This window comes from Echinops telfairi, unplaced genomic scaffold (assembly GCF_000313985.2).
Source record: "Echinops telfairi isolate 266 unplaced genomic scaffold, ASM31398v2 ScPeMD7_27;HRSCAF=92, whole genome shotgun sequence".
NCBI lineage: Eukaryota > Metazoa > Chordata > Mammalia > Afrosoricida > Tenrecidae > Echinops > Echinops telfairi.
Genome location: NW_022103924.1, coordinates 6,343,273 through 6,352,932, shown reverse-complemented (window position 1 = coordinate 6,352,932; position 9,660 = coordinate 6,343,273).

Below are 9,660 nucleotides of genomic sequence, written 5' to 3'. Positions count from 1 at the left end.
ATAGATCTATTTCCCCATCCTCATATATAAATATGTTTGCATATGTACGTCTTTATCTAGACCTCTATAAATTCCCTTTTCCTCCCAGCTCTTTCCTCTATTTCCCTTGACTTTCCTCCTGTACCACTATCATGCTCAGTCCCCACCAGGGCTTCAACAGTTCCTCTTTGTTACATTACCCTTCATTATGCCACCACCAACTTTTCAATTAGTTGTTAGGTGCAGCTGAGTCAGTTTGGACTTTTGGTGACCCTGTATCCAACACAGCAAAACAACGCCTGGTCTTGTGTCATCCTCACAATTATTGTGATGCTTGAGCCCACTGTCACAGCCACAGTATCCATTCACTTTGTTGAGGGTCTTCCTCTTTTTCACTGACTCTCTAGTTCATCAAGCCTAGTATCCTTTTCCATATCCCGATATAGGAGGGGTACACCCCCCAAAACAGAATTGCACTGGGTGGTGCAGAGCTTTTGTAGTGTGCATTTTTCCCCTCTAGGTGAGCAAAATCAAGCAACTCACTCTATTAGTGCACCCAGTGACACTGCCTGGGAAGGTTCTCTCTGGTCACAGTGAATTTTTTTGTAAAAGCAGTTTTGCTCAAACCTTGCTTTTAGTGATAGCCAATTTAAGAGAACAGAGTGCAGCTGCAAATTTTGTTTCTTGTTTGGGAAAAATGCCACAGAAACTGTTGTGATGTTCGACTCAGATTACAAGGACAGTGCTATGGGAAAAACTCAAGTGTTTGTGTGGTTTTTTTGTTTCAAAAAAGGTGAAATGTCAATTGATGACAAACCTCATTCTGGATGTCCATCAACTTCCCAAATGTATGAAAATGCCAACTCATAGTACATTTGGAGTTCTTTCCACCAGGTCAGAGTGTTAATCAAGCTTTCTATTTAGAGGTTCTGAAAAGATTGTAACACTGTGTGACAAAAAAGGCCTGATTTGTGGCAGATGGGGGACTGGTTTTGACAATGTACTTACCCACGCCGTCATCTCAGTGCATCAGTTTGGGGCAAAAAAACAACATGCCTCTCTTGCCCCACACACCTTACTCACCTGAGCTCACTCCATGTGACTTTGTTTCTTTGAATGAAGAGGGACATGAAAGTATAGCGATTTGATGACCTAGAAGAGGTGAATTAAAAAACTAGGGAGATGCTGTCAGCCATCCAAGCAGATAAGTTTGAAAAATGTTTCTGTGAATGGAACTGTAGATTTGACAAATGTATTAAGTATAAAGGAGACTACTTTGAAGCTGATAAGGTTGTTTTGTAAAAATAAATTTAAATATATAGATTTGAAAAAAACTCATATGTTAGAAGACTTGACATCCTCACTTCCAAAGAGCATTCTAGCTGTACTTCTTTCAAATCAGATTTTATTTTTCCAAAACAGATTTGTTGTTTTGGCAGGTTACCGTGTTTTCAAGTTGTTGCTAACACCATAATTCAAATGCATCCACTCATATGCAGTCTCCTTATTGATTGACCATGCATCTGAGGTGACTCAAAGTGCCAAGTGTGTTAGGCTGGGTGACAGAGAAACAAGACCAGTGACATTCATATATGTAGAAGAAAGAACTTTAGATCCAAAGAGAACTTTATATCAATAAAGTGGTCCGGTTCAGTCCAACACAAGTTCATGGGTTCAATGCTAGTGGTCCCTCCCAACTCTTGGCCCTGCCAATCAATGAAGGAAAGCAAAGCAGGAAGGCAGGAGGCCACAAGCCAGTGGTTACAGAGTCCTCGAGATCAAAAGTTGTCAGGAACATGGCAAGCCATTGATAGTTCTCAGGGTTGGCAGGCCACATGCACCACTGATCCCAGGACCCAGATACAAGATCTAAACAAGCAGGAAGGCATGGGGCAATAGAGAGGCCAGTTCTCCATAGTCTCTCTCTCTCTCTCTTTTGGCATTTAGACTTTACTGTGAAAATTTTCATCATACAGAAGAGAAGGGCAAATAACATCATGAATTCATATAGCTAATACTGAGATTTAATAATTATTTACTTTTTCTTTTCTAAATTAATTTAAATTATGAGTATTTTATTCTAATACATAACTAAAAATTAAACACATTTTCATATGTAACCACAGTACCACATTTAACAAAATTATAAATAATTTCAGAAAACTATTCAATCCCAAACCTGAGTCTATTCTGACTCATAGTGACCCTGTATATGTTTTGTTTTATACAGGGCACACCTTCATGAAAGTTTCATTGGGCTGTGTCCTTACTGAAAGGTTGGACCTTCACCAATACCTTCCCATAAGTGGACCAAAAAACCTATCACAGTCTACGCCTTGTCAACTGGCACTCGTGCACAACTCTTTAACCATACATAATTCCCAAAGACATTAATAAAGTGAGACATCCACCTAACAAGATACAATTAACAAGCATAAAATTGAGAATGCAACATACCCATTTGTATCTTATAAGTAAACAAAATGAAAACATTTGATGCCTAACAATTTCAAGTCTGTGAACACTTATATTTGAATCCTATATAAAAATCTCCCCTACACTCTCTTCCTTTGGGAAAAGAGAAAACTATTTAGCAGGGTTCCTCCCTTATTCCACTTATTTGAGAAACCCAGGAAAGTTTATCTCCCCTCATTGTGGATATCCAATTTCTAAATCCTATCAACCCAGTATTCAGAGGAGACAAGCATGTTCTTTGATGTGAAGAATTTTAGGTAGTTGCTTAGGAACAGGGGGTTTACCCTTCCATGCCTGCAAAGGCCATAAAGGTGGTTGGAAAGACATCAGGCAGCTATTAGATGCTTATGAAGACCCCAAGCTAAGCATGCTCATACCCAAGCCCCCAAGTCAGGTGGCAGGTACACGTGAGCGGTCCAAACTAGGCCCAGGCTCATGACATCACCCAGGTGGGCTCAACCCAGCGAATGGGGTCAACTAATACCTTCAACCAGGCCTGCCCCAAGTCAGGGGGTGGGCTAGAATAAAGGCAGGGAACACTCTCTGGCCCCTGAGCTCTTTACCCTATTACTGGTCAGTGGCAGGTCAGAGGGTTGGGGTGCACACATGCTGCCTGGGCGTACCCCTTCAGGCCCACAGCCTCTCTTGCCCCTTGCTCCCTCCACCCCTCAGTCCCTGGGATCCCCTCCTTACCCCCCAGTTCCTCATGTGTGGGTCCTCTTTTCCATGAGGTTGCTCATGCCCACTTGTTTGGGACTGTAAAACCTGAAACTTGTCCTGTCCTTCCTAAAAACCCACTTGGATTACAAATTGGGTTTCAGCGTTAATTCTTTCATCCTGTGAATCCAAGAACTGAGGTATTACCCACTCGAGAAACGGAACAGAATCTTCATTCCAATTGGAACTTTGACTATCTGCAGCCATAAGGAAATCAATCAGACAACACACCAAGGTTGGCCTTCTTTTTGCTGACGATTTGAGCTTCTGCCTCATCTCTTTCCATCATCTGTCTTGCGATGATGCTCTTTATTTCAGAGTCCAACCTCTATCAGCATTGGTAGTCTAGGCTAGGTTTACTCCTGAGCAGTGGAATTTCATTTTGTATTGGAGCTATTGAAATTACTAAGCAGACCGTTGTTTGCTCACTGATATATAGAAGTACGGGAATCCAAAGCTAGTTCTGCAACAGTTCTATTCAATTCCTGTGTGTTTCACCTGATGATGTCCGAGGATATCGTCATCATTCAGGTTGTTGAAGAGGTATGTGCAATGAAGAAGTCACTGCTTCTGCAAACTTCTATAATGCAATCTCCAGCTTCTTTTCTATCCAAGGACATGTCTTCCAACTACTGTTCCATTTTCTTTATTGCTATCTTTTGCATTCCAAGTATTATCAATGTCAGACTGAAGAAATTAGTAGAATTCTTCAATATCTTCATTACTAGCTTTAGAGGATGGTGTGTAATTCTGAGAAACAGTTGTATTAACTGGCTTTATTTGTAGGTTTATTGATATTATCCCAGACAGCATTGTACTTCAAAATCAATCTTGAAGTGTTCTTTTTGACAATGAATGTTATGCCATTCCTCTTGCATTTGTCATTCCTGGTATTGTAAACTACATAATATCCAACTCAAAATGGCCCTTATCAGTTCATCTAAGCTCACTAATGCATAGTGTATTGATCTTTATGAGCTCCATTTCAGTTTTTATGATTTCCCACTTTCCTATGTTCATACTTCACACATTCCATGTTCTGATAATTAATGGGCATCTGTATTCTCATTTTGAGTCCTGAAGGTGCCCAAAGCTTTACTCCATCTATGTCATTAAAATTAACTCTACTCTGAGGAGGCAGGTTTTCCTTGGTCACATTTGGAGTGCTTTCCAAACTGAGGGGTTTATTTTCAATCACTATATCTGACAATATTCTGTTGCTATTCATAAGATTTTTTTGTGACTAATCCCTCAAAATTGGACAACCTATTCTTTCTCTGTAATCTGTTCTTAGTCTGGAAGCTCCAATGAAACCTGTCCCCCGCCCCCCGTGTGATCCTGCTGGCATTTGAAATACCAGTGGTATCGTCATATCATCATAGAAACATGCAAGCCACTAAAGAGTACAACAAAGTGACAGATGAGTGGTTGAGTATAAACCATGTTCAACACCTAGGAGATAAGCCTGTGCTCCCCACACGTGCCTGGAAAAACAGAGGTAGAAGAAGGCTTGATAGAAAAGTGTGAAAAAATCAGATGGTGCCTGACTATCAGAAAGAATAGTGCCTGAAGTCTTAAAGGCCTGTCTTAAAACAAGCAATCACTTAAGTGAGGTGACAACTAAGTCCACACCAAAGGAGCACACCAGCCTGTGTGACCCAAAGACTGAAAATAATACAATCCAAGACTGAAGGAGCCTATTTGAGCTTAAATTCTGAACACCTGGTTTTCAGAAGGTTATGGATGACAGTGCAGGCACATAATCCATTGGTAGTATATCCACATTTTTAAGCCTCTGTAGTCCCCTCTGTGGTAGTTACATAATCTGGTGTCAATTTGGGACTTGAGAGGATTAAGAGTGAAGCAGTGGAGTCTAGTCTGTCAATAAGTTCATAGCCAATGAGGCCTCTCTGTGGGCATGGCCTTCTGAGAATTCTGGGAATTCCTGTATTTCTTCCTTGGAAGCAGGAGACACTGTCTCTCTCTGCTCACTCCCTGAGAGATGTTTTACTGACAAGACACATGGTGCTATGCCCTGGGATCTGGAGAAGCCACATGAACCTACCCTGATACAACCAGACCTCTGGTGCCAGAGAAGCCATGTAGAGACCCCTGCCAGTGCTGAGGTGCTTACAACACCACTGGAGCCTCAAGACTTTTAACCCACTTGCCTGTGATCCTCCTTCATTTGGCATCATTGTATGTGTTTCTTCAGTCTGAAGAGGACTTTATAGATGGGTATTGGACATATGGGCTAATATTGGACTTATGGATTTGATCTGGACTGATGTTTTCTCAATATTCAATTGAATATTGTGTATAAACATCTTTCTTATATACATGTGAATGTCTATGAATTTGGTTTTTTAGTCTACCAGGACTAACACACCTCTGACCATTGACTAGGGATTTAATAGCCTTGCTATTTGACAGAATACATCAAAAAGTAGATTAAGGCTGATGTTAGGTTAAAATGTAACACCTTATCATTTGTTTTCCATTCTGACCCATCTTAAAATTGTGCTAATGTTTGTTTTCTTTCTTTTGATTTGATGGCTGAATTTTATTTTATAATTGGTGGGGGAAGGTGTGTGTGTGGTTTTTTATATGAAATACATGATAGATAAATCTATAGATATAGGAACTGGGTAAAGAGTTCCTTAGAGTTGTGGTGGGGAAGGTTGGGAGGAGATGGAGAGCTAATAATAATAAGCACAAGAATGACAGATTCTAAAATTGATTGTGATGATGATTGCACAACTCGTTAATTTGCTTAAACCACTGAAATTATGGAATCGGAATATGTCAAAAGTGAAAGGAAAAAAAATCCCTGACAAATTCAGTATTAAAAACAGGTTGGGGTTGCATGGCCATCAGCATTTTCTACCTTGAGCTGTGCAGCCACCTCTGGAATCTCAGGAATCCTTGCAGCAATCATAGAAACCTTTGCTGAAGCAACCCTTTCTCTAGAATGGAACCTTGGTAATTGAGAACTCCTATTTTTAAATAGAATCCAGCAGATACAGGAAACCGTGTATGCATGTTGATAATGATGCAGTGTTCAGAAGGGTTGCCATAAAATGTATCAGCGAAATGAAGCCACTTCTTTAAAAGATACAGCATCTGGGGTCTTAAAGGCTGGAAGTTAAACAAGTGGCCATTTAACAGTGAAGCAACAAGCCCACATAGAAGAAGCACACCAGTCAGTACAATCATGAGGTGTCTTTGGGACTGGGCAATGGGAATCAGAAGATTCACAACAAACAACAAATAAACAAAAATGCATTGGTGAGAATGAGGGGGTTTGGAGCGGAGACCCAAATCCCATCTGTGGCCAATGGAACATCCCCCCACAGAGGGGTCGCAGGGAGGGGGTGAGTTAATCAGGGTGCAGTAGAGAGCACCAATGGATCATGCAATATATCTCTGATCCCTTGAAGCCTCCTCACCCCCACTATCATGACCCCAGTGATGCTTCCTACTCTGGACTAGACGGGAGCATGTACATAGGTATAGGTAAGAGATAAAACTCATCACTCAGGGCAGGAATGGGAATATCGATACCAAAGGTTAGGGGGTAAGGTGAGAGAGGTGGGGAGGGAAGGGGTACCAATTGTAATGAAAGGCACATAACCACACACCCCCATCCAGGGGGAAGAACAACAGAAACCAGAGGGGAAGAGAGACAGCAGTCAGGTGAGATATGAAAATAATAATCTATAATATATCAAGGGGCCACAAGGGTGATGGTGGTGGGAGGAGCTCATCCCAAGGCCTCAATGGAAAGTAAATGTCTAGAAAAGAAGGATGGTGATATATGTACTAATATGTCAGATACAATTGATGTGTGGATTGTAACAAGAGTGTAAGAGGCCCCAATAAAATGATCTAAATTTTTTAAAAAATGAAGCCATTTCTGAGCATGAACAGGGCCACTGTGAATAATAGATCTTGTATATAAACCTCTTTCTTAGTCCCTGTTGGGACTAAGGTTCTGAAGGACAACGAAGACTCATCCTCACCTATTGGGATGCAGAGGACGTATTTTGGTTATCAATAGTGAAATATTAGGCTGCAGGCAAGAATGCTGGATACAAGTGGTCTTTCCATTTGTGTGGATATGCTAAGTTGTTGTTATTGTGGAATTTTAGTTTTTATTGTGATAAGATATATAGCAAAACATTTGAAGTATTTTAATGTATAATTTATTACTATTAATTACTATGACCTGCAATTATCTTTTTTTTTCAGTATCGAGTTGATACATTGTTTGTTTTTCTCTAAAAGGTGGGAAAAATACCTCTCTTGAATTTTTGTAGTATTTTTGATTATAAGATTTATAAAACAAGAAAATACCACACAAACAATTCTGTCTTGGAAGACATACAGCCAGAATGTTCCTGAGAGGCAAGGAGGGTGAGGTTTCATCTCACTTACTTTGAACATGGTATCAGGAAAGCCCAATGCCTGGAAGACATCATGTTTGCTAACGTAGAGGGGCAGCAAAAAAAGAGGAAGACCCTTGGTGAGATGAATTTGATATAGCGGCTGCCACAGAGGGCTTAACATAACAATTGTGAGAATGGTGCATGAGGGGGCAGTGTTTCGTTCTGTGTATATAGGGGGCTGTCAGTCAGAACCAACTAACTGGCATCTATAACAATAACACTAATTCCTTTAGTCACAGTGCTGGACAGCTCAGCAGACAAAGTAAGAAAATACTTACGACAATCAACAAAGTGGATGCGAGAAGGGAAGGAGAGATTCAACTCTAATGACTTAAGCCAAATTTTGTAACCCAGAATTCTAGAGTTCAGCATATTGATTTAATTTCATCATGCACGCATATTTTATAGGGTTGTTGTTGCTGTTGTTGTTGTTACAGTTTAGAACTATAACCCTTTTGAATTGTATGTCATATATATACATTATAAATTTTCTTCTAATCTAAAGGTTCCATAAGCAGGTCCTGGTCACTTGGAATGCAAGTCATTTTTCCACCTATCCAAATCCTGCTCTATCCTTTTAAGCCACGTCAAGTCCTATTTTCTCCAAGAAAACTTTCCAGACCACAGTAAAGTCTTTTTCAATTAAAAAAAAAAATTAGCTAAGTTGTAAGTAAAGCAGCATACATTCCAAAAGCAAGCTAGATTTTTATCCCTGTGAGATAACTTAATGGTAAGCTGCTTTGTTTTTAATACATGCTATCTTTCTCTGAAGAAAAAGATTATCTTTTTTTAAAATCGTTTTATTGGGGGCTCATACAACTCTTATCACAATCCATACATACATCCACTGTGTCAAGCACATTTGTACATTTGTTGCCTTCACCATTCCCAAAACATTTTCTTTCTACTTGAGCCCTTGGTATCAAATCCTCATTTTTCTCTCCTCCCTCCCCGACCCCTCCCTCACAAACCCTTGATAATTTATAAATTATTATTATTTTGTCATGTCTTACACTGATCGACCTCTCCCTTCACCCACTTTTCTGTTGTCTGTCCCCCAAGGAGGGGGTTATATGTAGATCCTTGTGATTGGTTCCCCCTTTCTACACCACCTTCCCCTGCTCCTCCTAGTATTGCTACTCTCAGTATTGGTCCTGAAGGGTTTATCTGTCCTGGATTCCCTGTTTCCAGTTCTTATCTGTACCAGTGTACATCCTCTGGTCTAGCCAGTTTTGTAAGGTAGAATTGGAATCATGATATTGGGGGGAAGGTAGCATTAAAGAACTAGAGGAAAGTTGTTTTTTCATCGGTGCTATACTGCATCCTGACTGACTCATCTCCTCCCTGAGACCCTTCTGTAAGGGAATCTCCAGTTGCCTACAGATGAGCTTTGGGTCTCCACTCCGCACTTCCTCTTCATTCACAATGATATGATTTTTTGTTCTTTGATGCCTGAAACCTGATCCCATTGACAGCTTGTGATCACACAGGCTGGTGAGCTTCTTCAACGTAGGCTTTGTTGCTTCTCAGCTAGATGACCGCTTGTTTATCTTCAAGCCTTTAAGATATCAGACGCTGTATCTTTTGACAGCCGGGCACCATCAGCTTTCTTCACCATATTTGCTTATGCACCTGCTTTGTCTTCAGTGCTCATGTTCAGAAGGTGAGCATCATGGAATGCCAGTTTAATGGAACACAGTGTTTTTGCATTGAGGGAGTCCTTGAGTGGAGGCCCAATATCCATCTGCTACCTTAACACTAAACCTATAAACATATGCACATAGATCTATTTCCCCATTGTCATATGTAAATATTTTTTCATCTGTACATGCCTGCATTTAGACCTCTATAAATGCCCTTTGCCTCCTAGTTCTTGCCTCTATTTCCTTTTACTTTCCTCTTGTCCCACTATCATGCTCATCCTTCATTTGGGTTTCAGTAATTCCTCTTGGTTACATTGCCCTTGATCAAGCCTTACCCCTCCTTGCCATCAATTTCATATCGCTTGTTGTTCCCTTGTCCGTGGGTTTGTTAACACCCA